Below are 26648 nucleotides of genomic sequence, written 5' to 3'. Positions count from 1 at the left end.
ATTTGAGATCGACCGCCCTAGCCGTTAGGTAACAACCTCTCCCCAAGTAAGGACAGGAGTAAATATCTATGAAAGCTGTGAATGGGAAAGGTCCCGCCAAACTGGGATAGGGGAAGAGATTTCTTCACTGGTACACTTATTTTCTACATTGTGAAAAAAGTTTGCATGTGTAAATAGACTTTTAATGGGCACTTACATATTTGTAATTGCACACTGAGTACGCTAACTCATCTTAGATCAGCGTACACACCTGAGTATTAGCAGAAAGTTGCAATTGCTGTCCCTTCCCAGTAGCAATTAATTGATTTCCCCAGTTATTCCTTATGTCTTCGGGGACCCCCAGGGCCGCATTCATAATCCCTGTTAATTCCCCCAGTCACAATGCCCTAAGTGTGTATAGTTTGTGACAACAGGGCTATCAGCAACCAGAAAAAAGATCTGGTGACCAACTCCACATCATACAGCATTACTGCTATAGTAGCTTCAGTGCTTAATTTGAGCCGGTGGTTTCCGGTGCTCAGCACCGGCACTTAAACATCAACATCAGCGCGATTCATGAGCACCAGTTAAGGACAAGTTTATTTACGGGGAGATTAAGTGAATCACAGGATGGTGAGCCAACGCCGAAACTCAACCTCGCCCCCCCCCTTCCAAAGTCTGCAACTCTTGCTGTTGCACCACATCCTCGCCCCACTTTCCTGGTTAGAAGTTGGTCCTGTTTTAAGCAGCGCTAACAGGAGAAATATGCTGGTGCAAGCTGCCTCCTGACGAGAGCCCCGGCACTTATTTTTTTACAAATGAACCATTGAGTAGCGTCGACCGTTCTGTTTTCTGCCTTCCGCAGACTCAATGCGGCAAAACTTCCAGTCTGTCTGCCTGCACGTCTGCCTGCTTTCATATCTGCCTGTGTGTCGTGTCTCCACTTGATGGCTTGTTTGTCCTGCAGAGTGCTTGTTTGCCTGCCTTTGCACCCTTTAATACTTGAGTGAAACTTTAAGGGTGATCCTCAAAAGAACTCTGCTTCATCACGTGCAGGTTTACCTTTCAATGTTTGCACTAGTTAACCTTATATTTTCTCAAGTTGTTTGGATCACAAGGTTACTGCTTCCTTAAGTGCTGTGTAAATCTTTTGATTTTCCCAATATACACATCCAGTGATTACTTTACTTTTCCAACCCCTGGCTTGACCGGCTGCCCTTGTGGAAGTGGTGGTCTTGTGGTATTTGACCAGTGAACATACTGTTCATCTGAATCTAGTGCCTGTCGGAGCATCTAATTGAGCACTATATCACATGCAAATAATGCTTCTTTCTACTGAGTTGAATCCTCAGATTGCATGCTATGTGTACAAGCCTCCTCTATATTCCTAAAACCCTGCATGAAAACTGACCTTTACTAAAATCTTCTAAATTCACCTCTTCTCTATTGCTTCAGTGACATTTTTCTTCTTCCCATCCTTGCACTCTTCCTCACTCTGAGCCCAGCCTACTCTCTCACAAGTGTGTTTGCCTTCATCTCTATTACTGCAGTTCTACAAATTGCCAGCTCCTCTTTTCTAAGATCCTACAGGACTTCTTTGAAAGTAATACCTGACATCTGCGCGAGCTCATTTATTAATTCCACCGACCATCTGCACACCCTAACTAACGATCACACCAAAGTCCTATTCATTTCTTCCACCACAAATAAACAAACGTAAATGCATGCAGTGGTTTCCTTGAGAGCAGACGTTTAATTAATTCCAATTACAAATTATAATCAATAAACACTGGACTAACCACTAATATTGGGTTGCAGGAGCAGCGTGATGCCTGGGGTAAAGCGCTTCAATGCCTCATCAGGGGTAGTAAGCGCAATATAAATACAATTTACAAGTACAATGACCTGCCATCCTGCCTATGTGCCTTCTTGCACGCCTTCCTTCTTGCCTTTCTATATCTGTGCCATCCTGCCGGCATGTCTGTGCTGTCTTGGCATCCGCCTTACCGCCTGTCTCCCCTCATTATATCAAAACGGCAGTCTTTCTTTTCTGCCTTCTTTGTGTCTGCCTGTCCACCTTCCTGCCTTTCTTCCTCGCTCCTTCTTACTGCCTGCTTTCCTGTCTGCATGGCTGCCTTTCTTCAGGCATGCTTGCTATTCAGCCTGCTGCCTTCCTGTCTGCCAAGGAAGAAAGAAAGTAAGAAGGAAGGAAGGCCGGCAGAAAAGGTGGCATAACCTGTTTGGGGGGGGTCACGGGGTAAACAGGGACCACTGGACCCAAACCATGGTGGTTGAGGTTGTTTGCCACTGGTGCCATGTGACCCGTCTTACTATGGCTCTGCAAACTGGACCAAGTACAACCTTTTCCGCAATTGACTCTCAGAGGGGCGAGGAAGAGCATTCAAAGGATTCTGTGGGGTAATGTGAGGGGCAAGAACTCCAAAATCAACAGACACAATTATGGAATGTCCACCCCAGTGCTTGTCTTTATGTAAAAGAAAGTACTTTTATTCACATATCAGAACTAAATGGTACACAATATAATTTGATTAATGAATAAAGGGTGGTACCTTGGTTGCGATCGACTGTGGGCACTATACCTTAGCGATAACAGTCCCCAGTGTTTGTGGCAGATGCATGAATTAGGCGCAGCTACTTTATGCTTACAACATATGTTCAGATGTGCAATTAGTTTGCTCATTCCTAACTCCACTATTGTGACAAGAATACTGTGCACACGTTAAGCGAGGTGTATACATGTATCATGCTTAATCAAAAGAACACAATAGGTAGTAAATGAAACAAAGTGGACACGATAGAAAGTCTTTTTGTTCTTTAAAGGATTGTATTTGACCTTCCTTTGTTGAAAGGTAACTTCTAAAGCAAATGAGCAGCCTTTGGCACAGGATTCTTGTCATAATTACCGAGTGGGCCCTGGCCACTCTCTGCAGAGGTTTCGGGGTCTCCTCTGACCTCGCTGCACCGTCTTCATAATTTTTTTTTTTTACCTAACACACACCGCTACCAGTTAAGGCGCCATACTTCCTGTACACGTCAAAACCCTCCACAGAACCCGCTAACTCCACTATTGATGTGGGCAGAAAAGTCTCAATTCCTCGCTCTCGAGTCCTCAGCGATGTTACCCTCTTTGTTAGTCTCTCTGTTCCAACCGCAGGCAGAGGAACATATCTTGCTTGTCTGTTTTGCAGCAGTTGTGGTTCAGCCAGAGCCCTCACAAAAAGAGACCGCGTTCTTACTGACTACGAGAAAATGGTCTGATGAAGCCACAAATCACTAAACATAATATGCTGCCACCACTGCCTTGAATGATAAACCCAGAACAGGGACGATATCTTTGTGAAGGACCCTCCAGGTCACAGGACTGGTCCTGGACCTTGCATTAACAAAGACAGGCCTAGGCCTCTGCACACATACTAGAGTAGATTGATGCCAGAGCCAGAATATGTCAGGATACCATAGTACGACATGAATTGTGGGTTTGCTCAACGGTCTGCACATCTTGGGACATTCTAAGTCAATGTATACAATGTTTAGTTCAATTGGTAGGAGGTGCTCAAAAAATGGTGTCTACATACCCACCCACCAGGGTAGCAATAGTCCTCAAGACCAAACGGCCCAGAGCACAAAATGAATGAAGCTGCACCAGAGCACACTCTGTCACTATATCTATAATCCCAAATACAACAAAGGTTATTCAAAAAACAAACGTCTGCTTTGGGATAGGCATACTTTTGCGCTCTAAACAGAATAAAAACATCTTTTGAACCTTGAAAACGCCTTGTGGGCGAAACGCGCGTCGGCTGCTGCTGTTTATTCTGAAAATAAAGTGAAAAGTTGCCAAAAAAAAAGACCGGATTGTTGGGACTGTGATTTAAATACTTTTTGGAGCCTTAAACTTAGAATATTGGAACTATCATCTATTGGAAGAATAGTGGTGGGAGACTGCCACCCCAGTGATCTCTATTTTTAAAAAAAAATCTTTGTTGTATTTGGGATTATAGATATAGTGATACAGTGTGCTCTGGGGAAGCTTCATTAATGTCAGGATACCAGTTGGGCGCTCAGGGCAAGGGTTTACGCCAGTTCACCATGCAGGTACAATTCAGTCCTAACACTGCCTTCAAAACCTCCATCTTCAGACCTACTTTCCTTCTTTCTGTGTTTCCGTCCTTCTTTTGTGCATTCCAGCCTGCCTTCATCATTTATTGCTGCTTTCCATTTTTCGTCCCTGTCTTACTTCCACCTTCAATTCCAGCCTACTTCCATCCCCCACCTCTGCCTCTCTTCCCTTCCTCATCTGTGCCTCTCTCATTCATTCGACCTTTCCTGTCTTACTTCGCTCCTACATGTCCCCTAACCTTCCTTTATCCTTCCTTGCCTTCCTATATTCCTGCCTGACTGACACATTTCCTTTCTTCCATTTTTCCTTTTTCTCTGTCTTTGCCTGTTTCCTTCCTTAACTCCTGCTTCTTGGCTTTCCCTTCTTTTCTTCTTTCATTTCTGTCTTGTTTCTTGTATGTCTTCCATCTCTCTTCTTATCTGCCTTTCTTTCTGCATATCTTGATTTCTGGCTTTCTTCCTACATCTTTGTCTGTCGTTCTTATTTGTTTCTAGCCCTATTCCGTCCTGACATCCTGTGTGTCTGTCTCCTCCTGATTCTTTGCCTTCCTGCTTGTCTAGTTTTCCCTTCCTGCCTCAATTCTTTACTATTATCCTTCATTCCTTCCTCTTACCCATCTGTTGTCTTTCTCGCCTCCCCACCTGCCTTCTTTGCTTCCACTTTTTTTTCCTCCCTGCCTTACTTTCGTTTTGCTTAGTGCATCCGTCTGCCTTCCTCCATCCATTCTTTCCAGCTTGCCTTACTAGTAGTGCTCCCGCCAGCGTTCCCTACTTCCTTTCTCTCTGTCCTTTCTTCAAGCCCTCCAGTCTGGCTTGTTTGTCGTCCCCCCTCCCTTACAGCTGCCTGTCTGTCGGCCCTCCTGCCTGGCTGCCCCGCGCCCTGTGGGGTTGCGTGAGGACTGCTTACGTTATAGTCTGACCTGGGTACAGATGGGCACATGCCTCCCTGGCTTGGCATGATCATGAGACTTTTCTGCAACCCATCCTGGCTCAGAAACCAAAACCTCATGTGATCACGACCGGGCGAAGACTGTATTTTTCCCCCAACCTGCTGCAGAGATCACTGTGCTACTTCCGGGTCACAAGTTTACCTGTGAGGTAGCGGAGTGGGTTCAGCGCGTGCAGTAGAGAGGTGTGCGTGTGCGCTGCAGGTGGCTTGTTCGAGTCCCGCGGATGCGACTATCTGTTTGGAATTCTGTGTAACCTGCAGACGATGGGAGGCCAGGGCTGCCTGCACCTGTCATCCTTCCAAGGTAGATACACGAGTATAATTGCGTTTGCTAGTATGTATTACTTAAGGAGCCACGAAGAAATGTGGCGCGTCCTGAATATGATCAAAATAACAATTGTTTTGCTATTTCATGTACTCACTCAAACATTGTTTTTTTTTGGGGGGGGGGCTTTTATTCATTCTTCTCTTCCACGGCGGGGACTGGAGGAACAAAGCTGGTAAATGTCTGGCAAGCAGACTCGCTCCCAGCCATCTGCTCCTTGATGTGAGGCGGAGACTTCCAATCAGAGAAGGAATGGGGGCGAGGAGGGGCGGGCAGCGGGAGCAGGGAGGGGGCGGGGCGGAGGAGGCTCCGGGTGGGGCTGACCTCATTCTTACGTCCCTCCCCCGTGGCGTGCTGTCCTTGAAGAATCTCCTTTCGGAAGGTGGTGGCCTCTCAACTGGGAGGGGAGTGACAGACAAGCAAACACTCCTGAGTGAGGCCCCCAACAAATGCCATCTCACCTTTGAGGTTGGCGGATACACGTGTGTGTGTGTGTGGGGGGGTGGGGGGGGGGGGGTGTTTAAGAGGTTTGGCTTTATGGCGCGCGGGAGGCAGGAGACATGGGCACAGAGAACTTGGCGGTGCTTGCTGCGGGTGACCCCCTCCCTTTGAAGCTGCCCCTTTCAAAAAGGTGGCCTCTCACCTGGGATGGACGGCGGCCTATGGACATGTTTAACGCGTGGGAGAAGGGAGGGGGCACGGAGACGCAGAGGCTCGTGTGAAGCTAACCAACCTCTGAATATACCCCTTCATGAAGGTGGCCTCTCACCTGAGACTGAGATATGTTTTGAATCGTGGGGTAAGGGACAGGTAATATAACCCGTCAAGAAGGTGGCCGCCGCCTCTCACCTGAAAATGTGGGGCGGGGGCACACATATATATATATATATATATATATATATATATATATATATATATATATATATATATATATATATAAAAATAGGATCTCTTGGGGGCCAAGTGGAGGTAACCGAGAAGCTGACGCTTCTGTCAAGGCTGAACTCGTTTCCTCCGCTTAAAAAAAGAAAAAAAAATCATAAAAGCTTGCCCCTCCTTGTGGCGCCTGAGTGGTCCAAGGAGGGGTAGCTGGAGGAATCCTGCCTGAGCGAGCGACATGCCTCCTACCTACGTGATGTTGCCCTCTCATGAGGGTGAGAAGTAGTGGAACAAGGGTAGGTATCATGAATGCAGCAGGCGCAGTGACCTCGGTACCCGGGCAGCGTCGGATTGGTAACGCGGGAACTCCGGCAATGCCCGAGTGGCTGGGTCCGAGTTCCACCTGAGGGCTGCTTTTGGCAGCCTTGGGGCTGATGTGGGCGCTGTCTCTATTGTTAAAATACAGCCAGCGACCGAGTGGGTGTCAGAGTGGCCTTTCTAGAGGCGATGGGCGCTCATTACCTCCGTTTAGCCACAGGCAGAGGTATCACTTTCTTTCTCTTGCAGGACCGGCCCATTAATGTGTGCAGATACTGAGCGGGGGCAGGGGCCCGAGTAGAAGTGGCCTCACTTGTTTCACCAGTGTAAACTAACGCGTGCATTTTTTTTTACCGCCCTCCTAAAGTTTTTTAATAAGATTACACCAAAGCAGTGATTTGAGGAGTGATTATGCAAATGTGGCCGATTTTATTTTTGCGTGCCCGGGCCGATTTTCAATCCCAATCCAACCCTGTGACGGTACTCAAAGGAGTGAGGGTTCATTATTATAACTTTATTTATTTTAAACCTGAACAGTGGATGGGGCATTTACTTGGATTAGACCCCACGCCGCCCTTCCTGCACCCTAGTATTGTAGGGAGGGGTGCTGAGGACAGAGACATGATCAACGTCAGAGACCCCTCCCCCCCCCCCCCCCCGCCCCATTGGCCGCCCCAAACCCCTGCCTTTGATAGTCTACCATACACGAACTATATCCAGGGCCACTAGAATCATGTGGTTTAGCGGCTGCAGCGTTTACCTCATAATTATGGATCTGCCGCATAATCGACCATCTGCTGGTTTTAACACTAAACTTTGTTTCTAGATTAAAGGGATCAAAAGTTACTAACACGCAGCCATGTTTGTTGGCATGCAGTGGACTGCCCTTTGCACACAACGACCGGTCACTTTACTGTTGCTTATTGATGTATTTGGGTATTTAACTGTTCCTATTAAGGTCAACACTTTGCACAGTGTTAATATGTGTGAAAGTGGCAGGCTTATTGAAGCAGTTCTATAACAAAATGCACCGCATTTTGCCGCATAATTTGGCGTTTGTGGCCACATAATTTAGACAACTCTGCCGCACAATTTGATCGTCCCCTGCAGCATAATTCCAGTGGCCCTGGCTATACATTTAAGCTTGAAGTGATGGGCGAGGGTATTAAGGGGTGCGAATAGAGGAAGGACAGAATGGGTGCCTCTTGAGGCTTTACTTCACCCTCACCCACCCACATAACGCGCTGTCCTTGAAAATAATCGTCTGCCCGTGTGAACGGGTTGCATGGAAAAAGGAGAGAGTGGAGGGGTGTACCCTCTCCGTGCCACCGTCCCTGCCCCAACTTGTTGCGATGGGAGACGCTGGAGAATCAAATTATCGCCTCCCAGCTGCAGCCCGGGCACAGAGCCGGGGTCGTCTTTTTGTGTAATTACCAAAAAGAAAAAGAATGTTGAATGCGCCGTGTTCTGTCGAGGCTAGAATGAGAGAAGGGTGTTGATTGGCGGGCTGGAGGTGTGAGATGAGCGCTTCACTGGTTGCAAAATAGCACGGTGTGTTAAAGAGCCTGCTGAACATGCCTGCTGGCCGCCTGCAGATCACTGGTTTTGAGCCCCGCAGGAATGACTCGGCCTTTTATCCTTCTGAAGAGCTGCTTGACTCAGCCTTTTACCCTTCTGAAGATCTGCATGACTCGGCCTTTTATCCTTATGTAGATGCAAGCTGAATCTCCATAAAGTGTTGCAAGATGTAAAAGAGGCTGTGGCCCTGAAACCACATCTCCTAATATTTTCAGGGCCCTACTAGACACTACCCTGTGTGTTCATCTCTCCCTTGATTTAGGATTAACAAGAGCCGAACGCGGTGATGAGTCGTGAAGGAGGGACGTGGGCTCGAGACAGGGAAGAGTGAGAGATACTGAGTGGTGCAGCTGTGGTTCTGTGGCATAGATGAGGTCTAATGGTGGAGGTGTGATTTAATGCATAAGATACTGTGTAATTGTGGAGATACTGAGTGGTGCAGCTGTGGTTCTGTGGCGTAGATCAGTTCTAATGGTGGAGGTGTGATTTATTGCATAAGATACTGTGTAATTGTGGAGATACTGAGTGGTGCAGCTGTGGTTCTGTGGCATAGATGAGGTCTAATGGTGGAGGTGTGATTTAATGCATAAGATACTGTGTAATTGTGGAGATACTGAGTGGTGCAGCTGTGGTTCTGTGGCGGAGATGAGGTCTAATGGTGGAGGTGTGATTTAATGCATAAGATGTTGTGTAATTGTGGAGATACTGAGTGGTGCAGCTGTGGTTCTGTGGCGTAGATCAGTTCTAATGGTGGAGGTGTGATTTATTGCATAAGATACTGTGTAATTGTGGAGATACTGAGTGGTGCAGCTGTGGTTCTGTGGCATAGATGAGGTCTAATGGTGGAGGTGTGATTTATTAGGTCTCGCCTGTCGATGCGCATGCGCATCGAGCAAGCGAGACTATTGCGAGTTATCCACTCTTTATCCAACTGCAAGGAATCGTGGCGATTCCTTGCAGTGCCCGTGACTTTTAAGGTCAATGCGCATGCGCATTGAGCTTATGCGCATGCGCATTGACCTTAAAAGTCACGGGCGCGTGCACGTCCGTCGTGTTTTACCCGCTCCGCCCCCTCCCGCCGTGTTGCATTTCTCCTCCCCCCCTCCCCTCGCGCCGTGTCGCATTTCTCCTCCCCCCTCCCCTCTCTTCCCTCCGTCTTGCTTGTTATACACGCCAGTGCTGCAGTGCAATGTTATTGGAAGCCCCTTAGGTGACACGGGGATTAAGCAACATGGTGGGTGAGGCTGTTTATCTTTGGTTTTTCCAGTGCCTAAAGCACTATTTCATTCAAATTGAACAACCAGGTTATTATTGTTGACTTTTACGTTCATTTTGTCAACTTTTTTTAATTGTTTATAGCCAAGGATAAAGGTGCTAAGAAACTATCTTTCTGTTTTCTTTTTTAAATTGTGCTTTGTCCAGAAAGATTCAATGCATGATTCGTCAAGCACAGGGTTTTATGTCACACGTGTTAGGTTCTGCCCTTGGTTAGAAAGTCTGTGCCGCTCGTAAAAGTTTCTTAGAGGCATGTCTCTCACCTCATCCGTTGTAGAACCCCACCACCTATTTCATCCCACTTAAAGCACCGTGCACACATTTCTTTGGCCCTCGCAGACAAACTGCAGACTTCATTTCCTGAGCAGCAACTCGTGTACCCGTGTACCGCGTGAGTCCCTTTTCCGAGCCATAGCTTCGTAGGTAGATGCCTTGAGCTCTATGGTGGCCAGCCCTGGTTAGTTTCCCTGGTAGTGCGATCTGCGTTGTTGTGTTTCACCCTGGGAGTTGCTGTGGGCGAGGTGGCCAATGCAGGCTTGCAATCTGTGGGAACTCTCTAACCTTTCACATCACTTGCCTAACTCTCAGGAAGCTGTGAATATGAGTCACTGAATTTTGTGTTTGTCTGTTGTGCAAGGTGACAGGGAGGCGAAGGTATCCGGCCGCCTCGCACATACCTTTCCAAACATGCCGGGGCCCAGTACGTGTGCACATTCAACCTCTCATGGTAGAAACCACGACTGAATGCAGAGTTTATCTTGGCTTGGATAGCCCATTCCTGAAGCCGGACTGAACGTCCCTGCTCTTTCTGATTGTTTTGAAATCCAACTGGATAGGAGCTGAGTGATTGCACAAGCCAGTCAATTATCTCTACCAGTTTCCAAGAAACCGCAGAATTTTATCTCAGTGTGCACCTTATCTGAGCATTGAATGCAATTTTTCATTCCATTTTTTCCGTTTAAATAATTCCCGTTGCATTTGCTTGGGAACAAGGCTGTTAAAAGCTGTTTGATGTTTTATTAATCAAGTGGGTCCCACAGTGTGTGGATGTGTGCGTCACATTCGGTAGCATGTGTGACCTTGAGTCACAGCTCAACCCAGCCTGTATTTCGCTGTACCGAGTGTTCAAATATGTAATATCAAATAAACAATATGAAAGCAATTCACTTTTGATTTTATTTGTTGTATCCTCATTGAAGCAGTCAATCACATGCACACATTGACATAGGTAGTACATACATGAACAAATGCAGGCAGAGCATCGAACTGATTAGTCGCCGGTATGCATGCGCCACCAAACCTACATGCTTCCCTGCACACGTACTAACAAACATACAGCCACCAAAGCAGACAACCAACAGATATACAGCTCTCACGGTCACAGACCATCAGGCGTTACCAGCCTCACCAGAATTATAAGTTATGCGGAGCATCATGTCGGGGCTATTTCACCAGCTGACTAGAGCTGCCGGAAGCAGGGGATGCCCTCGAATGAAATACGGGAGAAAACATGTAGGACTCCACATGGGTAGTCTGATTCCCAAAAGTTACTCCCCAAAATCCTATTATACACATTAATCTCCTTCCTCACAATCCCTGTCCACCTCTGCCCCGCATTTACAGAGAACCACTGCAGCAGAGGGTAAGTCCATAAGTGCAGGAAATAATTGTATCAGGCAGTTGGCAATGAGGGCTTTAGTCTATCCTTGGAAAAAAATAACCTCCACAGAGTGGTAAATGTCTTCAGTTTCCATGCCCAATGAGTGCTTGCCTTCTTTGCGATGAACACCTGTGTGTAATAAGAGAGCACACTCTTATACCGTCCTTGACCTCTTTGGTATAATCTTACATAAGCAGCACGGCACTCCTGCTCTCCAGGAGTGGTTTAAATGTGCAATAACACTTGATGTTCACTGCACAACATGCTTCCAGTTCTGGGCTTTCGATATGTAGACCCTTGCCTTCAAGTGTGTTTGTCCAATTGGATCAAATGAAGCAGAAGTGACTACAATTAAACATGGTGTTCCGTATATACAAAGATATCTGAGCACCCCATTTTCAAGCTACACAAACCATGCATTAACTGTACTAAATGAAATTAATACTATAGGCAAATGCGTGGTGTTTACAATTCGTTTTCATGCTTTAAACACCATTTCCTTTCGGCTTGGTATTTTATAGCTTAGAGTATACTCATTTACATTTTTTTCAGTCTTCTTGCTTTTGAAATGTTTGTATTTCTTAAAAACTTAAAGGGTCATTTGAAATACAAATGACAAGTGTGCAAGAAAGAGCTTCAAAAAGTCTTAAGCTCTCAGTGTCCTCTTAATTCTGATGGGTTGCTAACTGGAGTTACCAGCCCTATCGGAATTAAGTGAGCTGTAGAGTGCGCTTACAACTTGTTGCAAGTCGCTGCTCCCCACTGAGAAGACTCACAAGAAGAGAGGCAACTTCAATTATGGTTTAGCCAAGGTGCAGCCCTTTATCTTCATTCACACATAATCGGTTCTGTGAGAAATGAGAACCACAGTCAAGCAGACATAATAGTTACGAGAATACAGGTCATAAGATCAGCAAAACAGTCAAAGATTGTACAAGCAATACAATTGTCTCCACTGTCCACCACAGCGCAACACTCCAGAATGCATAGTGCCAGAAGGCCTCTATTCCGCATCCATCTCCCATGCCCTCACCCTCACTCACCCTCAACCCCTCACCCTCACTCACCCTCACCCTCATGCTAAAGATTTACAAAAAAACCCATTAACAATTCTAAAAGCACTAACTCTAATGCTGCGAGACCTATTGCATTTCTAATGCTTGTTGCATAAGATGTTGTGTAGTGGTGGAGATACTGAATGGTGCAGCTGTGGTTCTGTGGCGTAGATCAGTTCTAATGGTGGAGGTGTGATTTAATGCATAAGATGTTGTGTAATGGAGGAGATACTGAGTGGTGCAGCTGTGGTTCTGTGGCGTAGATCAGTTCTAATGGTGGAGGTGTGATTTAATGCATAAGATGTTGTGTAATGGAGGAGATACTGAGTGGTGCAGCTGTGGTTCTGTGGCGTAGATCAGTTCTAATGGTGGAGGTGTGATTTAATGCATAAGATACTGTGTAATTGTGGAGATACTGAGTGGTGCAGCTGTGGTTCTGTGGCATAGATGAGGTCTAATGGTGGAGGTGTGATTTATTGCATAAGATGTGTAATGGTGAAGATACTGAGTGGTGCAGCTGTGGTTCTGTGGCGTAGATCAGTTCTAATGGTGGAGGTGTGATTTATTGCATAAGATACTGTGTAATTGTGGAGATACTGAGTGGTGCAGCTGTGGTTCTGTGGCATAGATGAGGTCTAATGGTGGAGGTGTGATTTATTAGGTCTCGCCTGTCGATGCGCATGCGCATCGAGCAAGCGAGACTATTGCGAGTTATCCACTCTTTATCCAACTGCAAGGAATCGTGGCGATTCCTTGCAGTGCCCGTGACTTTTAAGGTCAATGCGCATGCGCATTGAGCTTATGCGCATGCGCATTGACCTTAAAAGTCACGGGCGCGTGCACGTCCGTCGTGTTTTACCCGCTCCGCCCCCTCCCGCCGTGTTGCATTTCTCCTCCCCCCTCCCCTCGCGCCGTGTCGCATTTCTCCTCCCCCCTCCCCTCTCTTCCCTCCGTCTTGCTTGTTATACACGCCAGTGCTGCAGTGCAATGTTATTGGAAGCCCCTTAGGTGACACGGGGATTAAGCAACATGGTGGGTGAGGCTGTTTATCTTTGGTTTTTCCAGTGCCTAAAGCACTATTTCATTCAAATTGAACAACCAGGTTATTATTGTTGACTTTTACGTTCATTTTGTCAACTTTTTTTAATTGTTTATAGCCAAGGATAAAGGTGCTAAGAAACTATCTTTCTGTTTTCTTTTTTAAATTGTGCTTTGTCCAGAAAGATTCAATGCATGATTCGTCAAGCACAGGGTTTTATGTCACACGTGTTAGGTTCTGCCCTTGGTTAGAAAGTCTGTGCCGCTCGTAAAAGTTTCTTAGAGGCATGTCTCTCACCTCATCCGTTGTAGAACCCCACCACCTATTTCATCCCACTTAAAGCACCGTGCACACATTTCTTTGGCCCTCGCAGACAAACTGCAGACTTCATTTCCTGAGCAGCAACTCGTGTACCCGTGTACCGCGTGAGTCCCTTTTCCGAGCCATAGCTTCGTAGGTAGATGCCTTGAGCTCTATGGTGGCCAGCCCTGGTTAGTTTCCCTGGTAGTGCGATCTGCGTTGTTGTGTTTCACCCTGGGAGTTGCTGTGGGCGAGGTGGCCAATGCAGGCTTGCAATCTGTGGGAACTCTCTAACCTTTCACATCACTTGCCTAACTCTCAGGAAGCTGTGAATATGAGTCACTGAATTTTGTGTTTGTCTGTTGTGCAAGGTGACAGGGAGGCGAAGGTATCCGGCCGCCTCGCACATACCTTTCCAAACATGCCGGGGCCCAGTACGTGTGCACATTCAACCTCTCATGGTAGAAACCACGACTGAATGCAGAGTTTATCTTGGCTTGGATAGCCCATTCCTGAAGCCGGACTGAACGTCCCTGCTCTTTCTGATTGTTTTGAAATCCAACTGGATAGGAGCTGAGTGATTGCACAAGCCAGTCAATTATCTCTACCAGTTTCCAAGAAACCGCAGAATTTTATCTCAGTGTGCACCTTATCTGAGCATTGAATGCAATTTTTCATTCCATTTTTTCCGTTTAAATAATTCCCGTTGCATTTGCTTGGGAACAAGGCTGTTAAAAGCTGTTTGATGTTTTATTAATCAAGTGGGTCCCACAGTGTGTGGATGTGTGCGTCACATTCGGTAGCATGTGTGACCTTGAGTCACAGCTCAACCCAGCCTGTATTTCGCTGTACCGAGTGTTCAAATATGTAATATCAAATAAACAATATGAAAGCAATTCACTTTTGATTTTATTTGTTGTATCCTCATTGAAGCAGTCAATCACATGCACACATTGACATAGGTAGTACATACATGAACAAATGCAGGCAGAGCATCGAACTGATTAGTCGCCGGTATGCATGCGCCACCAAACCTACATGCTTCCCTGCACACGTACTAACAAACATACAGCCACCAAAGCAGACAACCAACAGATATACAGCTCTCACGGTCACAGACCATCAGGCGTTACCAGCCTCACCAGAATTATAAGTTATGCGGAGCATCATGTCGGGGCTATTTCACCAGCTGACTAGAGCTGCCGGAAGCAGGGGATGCCCTCGAATGAAATACGGGAGAAAACATGTAGGACTCCACATGGGTAGTCTGATTCCCAAAAGTTACTCCCCAAAATCCTATTATACACATTAATCTCCTTCCTCACAATCCCTGTCCACCTCTGCCCCGCATTTACAGAGAACCACTGCAGCAGAGGGTAAGTCCATAAGTGCAGGAAATAATTGTATCAGGCAGTTGGCAATGAGGGCTTTAGTCTATCCTTGGAAAAAAATAACCTCCACAGAGTGGTAAATGTCTTCAGTTTCCATGCCCAATGAGTGCTTGCCTTCTTTGCGATGAACACCTGTGTGTAATAAGAGAGCACACTCTTATACCGTCCTTGACCTCTTTGGTATAATCTTACATAAGCAGCACGGCACTCCTGCTCTCCAGGAGTGGTTTAAATGTGCAATAACACTTGATGTTCACTGCACAACATGCTTCCAGTTCTGGGCTTTCGATATGTAGACCCTTGCCTTCAAGTGTGTTTGTCCAATTGGATCAAATGAAGCAGAAGTGACTACAATTAAACATGGTGTTCCGTATATACAAAGATATCTGAGCACCCCATTTTCAAGCTACACAAACCATGCATTAACTGTACTAAATGAAATTAATACTATAGGCAAATGCGTGGTGTTTACAATTCGTTTTCATGCTTTAAACACCATTTCCTTTCGGCTTGGTATTTTATAGCTTAGAGTATACTCATTTACATTTTTTTCAGTCTTCTTGCTTTTGAAATGTTTGTATTTCTTAAAAACTTAAAGGGTCATTTGAAATACAAATGACAAGTGTGCAAGAAAGAGCTTCAAAAAGTCTTAAGCTCTCAGTGTCCTCTTAATTCTGATGGGTTGCTAACTGGAGTTACCAGCCCTATCGGAATTAAGTGAGCTGTAGAGTGCGCTTACAACTTGTTGCAAGTCGCTGCTCCCCACTGAGAAGACTCACAAGAAGAGAGGCAACTTCAATTATGGTTTAGCCAAGGTGCAGCCCTTTATCTTCATTCACACATAATCGGTTCTGTGAGAAATGAGAACCACAGTCAAGCAGACATAATAGTTACGAGAATACAGGTCATAAGATCAGCAAAACAGTCAAAGATTGTACAAGCAATACAATTGTCTCCACTGTCCACCACAGCGCAACACTCCAGAATGCATAGTGCCAGAAGGCCTCTATTCCGCATCCATCTCCCATGCCCTCACCCTCACTCACCCTCAACCCCTCACCCTCACTCACCCTCACCCTCATGCTAAAGATTTACAAAAAAACCCATTAACAATTCTAAAAGCACTAACTCTAATGCTGCGAGACCTATTGCATTTCTAATGCTTGTTGCATAAGATGTTGTGTAGTGGTGGAGATACTGAATGGTGCAGCTGTGGTTCTGTGGCGTAGATCAGTTCTAATGGTGGAGGTGTGATTTAATGCATAAGATGTTGTGTAATGGAGGAGATACTGAGTGGTGCAGCTGTGGTTCTGTGGCGTAGATCAGTTCTAATGGTGGAGGTGTGATTTAATGCATAAGATGTTGTGTAATGGAGGAGATACTGAGTGGTGCAGCTGTGGTTCTGTGGCGTAGATCAGTTCTAATGGTGGAGGTGTGATTTAATGCATAAGATACTGTGTAATTGTGGAGATACTGAGTGGTGCAGCTGTGGTTCTGTGGCATAGATGAGGTCTAATGGTGGAGGTGTGATTTATTGCATAAGATGTGTAATGGTGAAGATACTGAGTGGTGCAGCTGTGGTTCTGTGGCGTAGATCAGTTCTAATGGTGGAGGTGTGATTTATTGCATAAGATACTGTGTAATTGTGGAGATACTGAGTGGTGCAGCTGTGGTTCTGTGGCGGAGATGAGGTCTAATGGTGGAGGTGTGATTTAATGCATAAGATGTTGTGTAATTGTGGAGATACTGAGTGGTGCAGCTGTGGTTCTGTGGCGTAGATCAGTTCTAATGGTGGAGGTGTGATTTATTGCATAAGATACTGTGTAATTGTGGAGATACTGAGTGGTGCAGCTGTGGTTCTGTGGCATAGATGAGGTCTAATGGTGGAGGTGTGATTTATTGCATAAGATGTTGTGTAGTGGTGGAGATACTGAATGGTGCAGCTGTGGTTCTGTGGCGTAGATCAGTTCTAATGGTGGAGGTGTGATTTAATGCATAAGATGTTGTGTAATGGAGGAGATACTGAGTGGTGCAGCTGTGGTTCTGTGGCGTAGATCAGTTCTAATGGTGGAGGTGTGATTTAATGCATAAGATGTTGTGTAATGGAGGAGATACTGAGTGGTGCAGCTGTGGTTCTGTGGCATAGATGAGGTCTAATGGTGGAGGTGTGATTTATTGCATAAGATGTGTAATGGTGAAGATACTGAGTGGTGCAGCTGTGGTTCTGTGGCGTAGATCAGTTCTAATGGTGGAGGTGTGATTTAATGCATAAGATACTGTGTAATTGTGGAGATACTGAGTGGTGCAGCTGTGGTTCTGTGGCATAGATCAGTTCTAATGGTGGAGGTGTGATTTAATGCATAAGATGTTGTGTAATGGAGGAGATACTGAGGGATGCAGCTGTGGTTCTGTGGCGTAGATCAGTTCTAATGGTGGAGGTGTGATTTATTGCATAAGATGTTGTGTAGTGGTGGAGATACTGAGTGGTGCAGCTGTGGTTCTGTGGCGTAGATCAGTTCTAATGGTGGAGGTGTGATTTAATGCATAAGATGTGTAATGGCGGAGATACTGAATGGTGCAGCTGTGGTTCTGTGGCGTAGATGAGGACTAATGGTGGCGGTGTGATTTAATGCATAAGATGTTGTGTAGTGGTGAAGATACTGAGTGGTGCAGCTGTGGTTCTGTGGCATAGATGAGGTCTAATGGTGGAGGTGTGATTTAACGCATAAGATACTGTGTAATTGTGGAGATACTGAGTGGTGCAGCTGTGGTTCTGTGGCGGAGATGAGGTCTAATGGTGGAGGTGTGATTTAATGCATAAGATGTTGTGTAATTGTGGAGATACTGAGTGGTGCAGCTGTGGTTCTGTGGCGTAGATCAGTTCTAATGGTGGAGGTGTGATTTATTGCATAAGATACTGTGTAATTGTGGAGATACTGAGTGGTGCAGCTGTGGTTCTGTGGCATAGATGAGGTCTAATGGTGGAGGTGTGATTTATTGCATAAGATGTTGTGTAGTGGTGGAGATACTGAATGGTGCAGCTGTGGTTCTGTGGCGTAGATCAGTTCTAATGGTGGAGGTGTGATTTAATGCATAAGATGTTGTGTAATGGAGGAGATACTGAGTGGTGCAGCTGTGGTTCTGTGGCGTAGATCAGTTCTAATGGTGGAGGTGTGATTTAATGCATAAGATGTTGTGTAATGGAGGAGATACTGAGTGGTGCAGCTGTGGTTCTGTGGCGTAGATCAGTTCTAATGGTGGAGGTGTGATTTAATGCATAAGATACTGTGTAATTGTGGAGATACTGAGTGGTGCAGCTGTGGTTCTGTGGCATAGATGAGGTCTAATGGTGGAGGTGTGATTTATTGCATAAGATGTGTAATGGTGAAGATACTGAGTGGTGCAGCTGTGGTTCTGTGGCGTAGATCAGTTCTAATGGTGGAGGTGTGATTTAATGCATAAGATACTGTGTAATTGTGGAGATACTGAGTGGTGCAGCTGTGGTTCTGTGGCATAGATCAGTTCTAATGGTGGAGGTGTGATTTAATGCATAAGATGTTGTGTAATGGAGGAGATACTGAGGGATGCAGCTGTGGTTCTGTGGCGTAGATCAGTTCTAATGGTGGAGGTGTGATTTATTGCATAAGATGTTGTGTAGTGGTGGAGATACTGAGTGGTGCAGCTGTGGTTCTGTGGCGTAGATCAGTTCTAATGGTGGAGGTGTGATTTACTGCATAAGATGTGTAATGGCGGAGATACTGAATGGTGCAGCTGTGGTTCTGTGGCGTAGATGAGGACTAATGGTGGCGGTGTGATTTAATGCATAAGATGTTGTGTAGTGGTGGAGATACTGAGTGGTGTAGCTGTGGTCCTGTGGCGTAGATCAGTTCTAATGGTGGAGGTGTGATTTAATGCATAAGATACTGTGTAATGGAGGAGATACTGAGTGGTGCAGCTGTGGTTCTGTGGCGTAGATCAGTTCTAATGGTGGAGGTGTGATTTAATGCATAAGATGTTGTGTAATGGAGGAGATACTGAGTGGTGCAGCTGTGGTTCTGTGGCATAGATGAGGTCTAATGGTGGAGGTGTGATTTATTGCATAAGATGTGTAATGGTGAAGATACTGAGTGGTGCAGCTGTGGTTCTGTGGCGTAGATCAGTTCTAATGGTGGAGGTGTGATTTAATGCATAAGATACTGTGTAATTGTGGAGATACTGAGTGGTGCAGCTGTGGTTCTGTGGCATAGATCAGTTCTAATGGTGGAGGTGTGATTTAATGCATAAGATGTTGTGTAATGGAGGAGATACTGAGGGATGCAGCTGTGGTTCTGTGGCGTAGATCAGTTCTAATGGTGGAGGTGTGATTTATTGCATAAGATGTTGTGTAGTGGTGGAGATACTGAGTGGTGCAGCTGTGGTTCTGTGGCGTAGATCAGTTCTAATGGTGGAGGTGTGATTTAATGCATAAGATGTGTAATGGCGGAGATACTGAATGGTGCAGCTGTGGTTCTGTGGCGTAGATGAGGACTAATGGTGGCGGTGTGATTTAATGCATAAGATGTTGTGTAGTGGTGAAGATACTGAGTGGTGCAGCTGTGGTTCTGTGGCATAGATGAGGTCTAATGGTGGAGGTGTGATTTAACGCATAAGATACTGTGTAATTGTGGAGATACTGAGTGGTGCAGCTGTGGTTCTGTGGCGGAGATGAGGTCTAATGGTGGAGGTGTGATTTAATGCATAAGATGTTGTGTAATTGTGGAGATACTGAGTGGTGCAGCTGTGGTTCTGTGGCGTAGATCAGTTCTAATGGTGGAGGTGTGATTTATTGCATAAGATACTGTGTAATTGTGGAGATACTGAGTGGTGCAGCTGTGGTTCTGTGGCATAGATGAGGTCTAATGGTGGAGGTGTGATTTATTGCATAAGATGTTGTGTAGTGGTGGAGATACTGAATGGTGCAGCTGTGGTTCTGTGGCGTAGATCAGTTCTAATGGTGGAGGTGTGATTTAATGCATAAGATGTTGTGTAATGGAGGAGATACTGAGTGGTGCAGCTGTGGTTCTGTGGCGTAGATCAGTTCTAATGGTGGAGGTGTGATTTAATGCATAAGATGTTGTGTAATGGAGGAGATACTGAGTGGTGCAGCTGTGGTTCTGTGGCGTAGATCAGTTCTAATGGTGGAGGTGTGATTTAATGCATAAGATACTGTGTAATTGTGGAGATACTGAGTGGTGCAGCTGTGGTTCTGTGGCATAGATGAGGTCTAATGGTGGAGGTGTGATTTATTGCATAAGATGTGTAATGGTGAAGATACTGAGTGGTGCAGCTGTGGTTCTGTGGCGTAGATCAGTTCTAATGGTGGAGGTGTGATTTAATGCATAAGATACTGTGTAATTGTGGAGATACTGAGTGGTGCAGCTGTGGTTCTGTGGCATAGATCAGTTCTAATGGTGGAGGTGTGATTTAATGCATAAGATGTTGTGTAATGGAGGAGATACTGAGGGATGCAGCTGTGGTTCTGTGGCGTAGATCAGTTCTAATGGTGGAGGTGTGATTTATTGCATAAGATGTTGTGTAGTGGTGGAGATACTGAGTGGTGCAGCTGTGGTTCTGTGGCGTAGATCAGTTCTAATGGTGGAGGTGTGATTTACTGCATAAGATGTGTAATGGCGGAGATACTGAATGGTGCAGCTGTGGTTCTGTGGCGTAGATGAGGACTAATGGTGGCGGTGTGATTTAATGCATAAGATGTTGTGTAGTGGTGGAGATACTGAGTGGTGTAGCTGTGGTCCTGTGGCGTAGATCAGTTCTAATGGTGGAGGTGTGATTTAATGCATAAGATACTGTGTAATTGTGGAGATACTGAGTGGTGCAGCTGTGGTTCTATGGCATAGATCAGTTCTAATGGTGGAGGTGTGATTTAATGCATAAGATGTTGTGTAATGGAGGAGATACTGAGTGGTGCAGCTGTGGTTCTGTGGCGTAGATCAGTTCTAATGGTGGAGGTGTGATTTAATGCATAAGATACTGTGTAATTGTGGAGATACTGAGTGGTGCAGCTGTGGTTCTGTGGCATAGATCAGTTCTAATGGTGGAGGTGTGATTTATTGCATAAGATGTGTAATTGTGGAGATACTGAGTGGTGCAGCTGTGGTTCTGTGGCGTAGATCAGTTCTAATGGTGGAGGTGTGATTTAATGCATAAGATGTTGTGTAATGGAGGAGATACTGAGTGGTGCAGCTGTGGTTCTGTGGCGTAGATCAGTTCTAATGGTGGAGGTGTGATTTAATGCATAAGATACTGTGTAATTGTGGAGATACTGAGTGGTGCAGCTGTAGTTCTGTGGCGTAGATCAGTTCTAATGGTGGAGGTGTGATTTAATGCATAAGATACTGTGTAATTGTGGAGATACTGAGTGGTGCAGCTGTGGTTCTGTGGCGTAGATCAGTTCTAATGGTGGAGGTGTGATTTAATGCATAAGATACTGTGTAATTGTGGAGATACTGAGTGGTGCAGCTGTAGTTCTGTGGCGTAGATCAGTTCTAATGGTGGAGGTGTGATTTAATGCATAAGATACTGTGTAATGGAGGAGATACTGAGGGATGCAGCTGTGGTTCTGTGGCGTAGATCAGTTCTAATGGTGGAGGTGTGATTTATTGCATAAGATGTTGTGTAGTGGTGGAGATACTGAGTGGTGCAGCTGTGGTTCTGTGGCGTAGATGAGGACTAATGGTGGCGGTGTGATTTAATGCATAAGATGTGTAATGGCGGAGATACTGAATGGTGCAGCTGTGGTTCTGTGGCGTAGATGAGGACTAATGGTGGCGGTGTGATTTAATGCATAAGATGTTGTGTAATGGAGGATATACTGAGTGGTGCAGCTGTGGTTCTGTGGCGTAGATCAGTTCTAATGGTGGAGGTGTGATTTAATGCATAACATACTGTGTAATTGTGGAGATACTGAGTGGTGCAGCTGTGGTTCTGTGGCATAGATCAGTTCTAATGGTGGAGGTGTGATTTAATGCATAAGATGTTGTGTAATGGAGGAGATACTGAGTGGTGCAGCTGTGGTTCTGTGGCGTAGATCAGTTCTAATGGTGGAGGTGTGATTTAATGCATAAGATACTGTGTAATTGTGGAGATACTGAATAGTGCAGCTGTGGTTCTGTGGCGTAGATGAGGACTAATGGTGGCGGTGTGATTTAATGCATAAGATGTGTAATGGCGGAGATACTGAATGGTGCAGCTCTGGTTCTGTGGCATAGATGAGGCCTAATGGCAGAGGTGTGATTTAATGCATACGATACTGTGTAATTGTGGAGATACTGAGTGGTGCAGCTGTGGTTCTGTGGCGTAGATCAGTTCTAATGGCGGAGGTGTGATTTAATGCATAAGATGTTGTGTAATGGAGGAGATACTGAGTGGTGCAGCTCTGGTTCTGTGGCATAGATGAGGTCTAATGGTGGAGGTGTGATTTAATGCATAAGATGTGTAATGGTGAAGATACTGAATGGTGCAGCTGTGGTTCTGTGGCGTAGATCAGTTCTAATGGTGGAGGTGTGATTTATTGCATAAGATGTTGTGTAGTGGTGGAGATACTGAGTGGTGCAGCTGTGGTCCTGTGGCGTAGATGAGGCCTAATGGTGGAGGTGTGATTTAATGCATAAGATACTGTGTAATTGTGGAGATACTGAGTGGTGCAGCTGTGGTTCTGTGGCATAGATGAGGTCTAATGGTGGAGGTGTGATTTATTGCATAAGATGTTGTGTAGTGGTGGAGATACTGAGTGGTGCAGCTGTGGTTCTGTGGCGTAGATCAGTTCTAATGGTGGAGGTGTGATTTATTGCATAAGATGTTGTGTAGTGGTGGAGATACTGAGTGGTGCAGCTGTGGTCCTGTGGCATAGATGAGGTCTAATGGTGGAGGTGTGATTTATTGCATAAGATGTTGTGTAGTGGTGGAGATACTGAGTCTTGCAGCTGTGGTTCTGTGGCGTAGATGAGGACTAATGGTGGCGGTGTGATTTATTGCATAAGATGTTGTGTAGTGGTGGAGATACTGAGTGGTGCAGCTGTGGTCCTGTGGCATAGATGAGGTCTAATGTTGGAGGTGTGATTTATTGCATAAGATGTTGTGTAGTGGTGGAGATACTGAGTCTTGCAGCTGTGGTTCTGTGGCATAGATGAGGACTAATGGTGGCGGTGTGATTTAATGCATAAGATGTGTAATTGTGGAGATACTGAGTGGTCCGGCTGTGGTTCTGTGGCATAGATGAGGTCTAATGGTGGAGGTGTGATTTATTGCATAAGATGTTGTGTTGTGGTGGAGATACTGAGTCTTGCAGCTGTGGTTCTGTGGCGTAGATGAGGACTAATGGTGGCGGTGTGATTTATTGCATAAGATGTTGTGTAGTGGTGGAGATACTGAGTGGTGCAGCTGTGGTCCTGTGGCATAGATGAGGTCTAATGTTGGAGGTGTGATTTATTGCATAAGATGTTGTGTAGTGGTGGAGATACTGAGTCTTGCAGCTGTGGTTCTGTGGCATAGATGAGGACTAATGGTGGCGGTGTGATTTAATGCATAAGATGTGTAATTGTGGAGATACTGAGTGGTCCAGCTGTGGTTCTGTGGCATAGATGAGGTCTAATGGTGGAGGTGTAATTTAATGCATACGATGTGTAATTGTGGAGATACTGAGTGGTGCAGCTGTGGTTCTGTGGCATAGATGAGGCCTAATGGCAGAGGTGTGATTTAATGCATATGATACTGTGTAATTGTGGAGATACTGAGTGGTGCAGCTGTGGTTCTGTGGCGTATATCAGTTCTAATGGCGGAGGTGTGATTTAATGCATAAGATGTTGTGTAGTGGTGGAGATACTGAGTCTTGCAGCTGTGGTTCTGTGGCATAGATGAGGACTAATGGTGGAGGTGTGATTTAATGCATAAGATACTGTGTAATTGTGGAGATACTGAGTGGTGCAGCTCTGGTTCTGTGGCATAGATGAGGTCTAATGGTGGAGGTGTGATTTAATGCATAAGATGTGTAATGGCGGAGATACTGAATGGTGCAGCTCTGGTTCTGTGGCATAGATGAGGTCTAATGGTGGCGGTGTGATTTATTGCATAAGATGTGTAATGGCGGAGATACTGAATGGTGCAGCTCTGGTTCTGTGGCATAGATGAGGCCTAATGGTGGAGGTGTGATTAAATGCATAAGATACTGTGTAATTGTGGAGATACTGAGTGGTGCAGCTGTGGTTCTGTGGCATAGATGAGGTCTAATGGTGGAGGTGTGATTTATTGCATAAGATGTTGTGTAGTGGTGGAGATACTGAGTGGTGCAGCTGTGGTTCTGTGGCGTAGATCAGTTCTAATGGTGGAGGTGTGATTTATTGCATAAGATGTTGTGTAATGGAGGAGATACTGAGTGGTGCAGCTGTGGTTCTGTGGCGTAGATCAGTTCTAATGGTGGCGGTGTGATTTAATGCATAAGATACTGTGTAATGGTGGAGATACTGAATGGTGCAGCTGTGGTTCTGTGGCGTAGATCAGTTCTAATGGTGGAGGTGTGATTTATTGCATAAGATGTTGTGTAGTGGTGGAGATACTGAGTGGTGCAGCTGTGGTCCTGTGGCGTAGATGAGGCCTAATGGTGGAGGTGTAATTTAATGCATAAGATACTGTGTAATTGTGGAGATACTGAGTGGTGCAGCTGTGGTTCTGTGGCATAGATGAGGTCTAATGGTGGAGGTGTGATTTATTGCATAAGATGTTGTGTAATGGCGGAGATACTGAATGGTGCAGCTGTGGTTCTGTGGCGTAGATGAGGTCTAATGGTGGCGGTGTGATTTAATGCATATGATGTGTAATGGTGGAGATACTGAGTGGTGCACCTGTGGTTCTCTGGTGTAGATGAGGTGAAATGGTGGAGGTGTGATTTAGTGTATTAGATGTGTAAGGGTGGAGATACTGAGTGGTGCAGCTTTGGTCCTGTGGCACAGATGAGGTCTAATGGTGCAGATGTGATTTAATGCATAAAATGTGTAATGGTGGAGATGTGGGCTAGGTGTGTGGCTGTGTCCTGGAGATGTGGTGAAGTTAGGGAGGTGTAATCCAATGACACAGATGAGGTCCTGTGGAGATGTGGTTAAATTAGGGAGATGTAATCCTGTGACACGGGTGAGGTCCTGCAGAGATGTGGTGAAGTTAGGGAGATGTAATCCAGTGACACAGGTGAGGTCCTGTGGAGATATGGTGAAGTTTAGGAGATGTAATCCAGTGGCACAGGTGAGGTCCTGAGGAGGAGATGTAAAGTTAGGGAGATGTAATCCCGTGACACAGGTGAGGTCCTGTGGAAAAGTGGTGAAGTTAGGGAGATGTAATCCAGTGACACAGGTGAGGTCCTGTGGAAAAGTGGTGAAGTTAATTGAGATGTAATCCAGGGACACAGGTGAGGTCCTGTGGAGATGTGGTGAAATTAGGGAGATGTAATCCAGTGACACAGGTGAAGTCCTGTGGAGATGTGGTGAAGTTAGGGAGATGTAATCCAGTGACACAGGCGAGGCCCTGGAGATGTGGTAAAATTAGGGAGATGTAATCCAGTGACACGGGTGAGGTCCTGTGGAGATGTGGTGAAGTTAGGGAGATGTAATCGAGTGACACAGGTGAGGCCCTGGAGATGTGGTAAAATTAGGGAGATGTAATCGAGTGACACAGGTGAGGTCCTGTGGAGATGTGGTGAAGTTAGGGAGATGTAATCCAGTGACACATGTGAGGCCCTGGAGATGTAGTAAAATTAGGGAGATGTAATACAGTGACACGTGTGAGGTCCTGTGGAGAGAGTGGTGAATGTAGGGGGATGTAATCCAGGGACACAGGTGAGGTCCTGTGGAGATATGGTGAAGTTATGGAGATGTAATCCAGTGACACAGGTGAGGCCCTTTGGAGAGAGTGGTGAATGTAGGGAGATGTAATCCAGTGACACAGCTGAGGGCCTGTGGAGATGTGGTGAAGGTAGGGAGATGTAATCCAGTGACACAGGTGAGGTCCTGTGGAAAAGTGGCGAAGTTAGGGAGATGTAATCCAGTGACACAGGTGAGGCCCTTTGGAGAGAGTGGTGAATGTAGGGAGATGTAATCCAGTGACACAGCTGAGGGCCTGTGGAGATGTGGTGAAGGTAGGGAGATGTAATCCAGTGACACAGCTGAGGGCCTGTGGAGATGTGGTGAAGGTAGGGAGATGTAATCCAGGGACACAGGTGAAGTGCTCTGGAGGAGATGTGGTAAAGTTAGGGAGATGTAATCCAGGGACACAGGTGTAGTGCTCTGGAGGAGATGTGGTAAAATTAGGGAGATGTAATCCAGGGACACAGGTGAGGTGCTCTGGAGGAGATGTGGTAAAATTAGGGAGATGTAATCCAGTGACACAGGTGAGGTCCTGTGGAGGAGATGTGGTAAAGTTAGGAAGATGTAATCCAGTGACACAGGTGAGGCCCTGTGGAGATGTGGTGAAGTTAGGGAGACCTAATCCTGTGACACGGGTGAGGTCCTGTGGAGATGTGGTCTAATGATGGAAGTGAGATTTTGAGGATAGGGGTAGTCAAATAGTGGAAGTGGAGGAGGATGTGGTCTGAAGGTGGAAATGAGGTCTTGTGGATGGGTTGAGGACTAGTGGCAGAGATGTGGTATAGTGCTCAAGATGCGGCCTGTTGGTGCTAGTGTAGTCCTGCGGACAGCATGCGGTCTAGTGATGGAAATGTAA

The 26648-nt window shown here is 45.9% G+C and overlaps 1 protein-coding gene and 1 long non-coding RNA gene across 2 annotated transcripts in view; one reads left to right on the top strand and one right to left on the bottom strand.

Moving 5' to 3' along the window:
• HCN3 (hyperpolarization activated cyclic nucleotide gated potassium channel 3) overlaps positions 1-26648 on the bottom strand; it is a 167234-nt gene that overhangs the window by 139367 nt on the left and 1219 nt on the right. The gene's annotated exons all lie outside the window — the stretch shown is intronic.
• LOC147673533 (uncharacterized) overlaps positions 5258-26648 on the top strand; it is a 93655-nt gene continuing 72264 nt past the window's right edge. Inside the window, exon 1 of the long non-coding RNA XR_015302619.1 lies at positions 5258-5372. This is a non-coding gene — a long non-coding RNA (uncharacterized LOC147673533). The remainder of the gene's footprint in view (positions 5373-26648) is intronic.

The sequence above is a fragment of the Lissotriton vulgaris genome, chromosome 12, assembly GCF_964263255.1.
Source record: "Lissotriton vulgaris chromosome 12, aLisVul1.2, whole genome shotgun sequence".
Taxonomy (NCBI): Eukaryota; Metazoa; Chordata; class Amphibia; order Caudata; family Salamandridae; genus Lissotriton; species Lissotriton vulgaris.
Note: the sequence above shows the minus strand (reverse complement) of the source record. Positions and strands in the feature narration are given on the sequence as shown.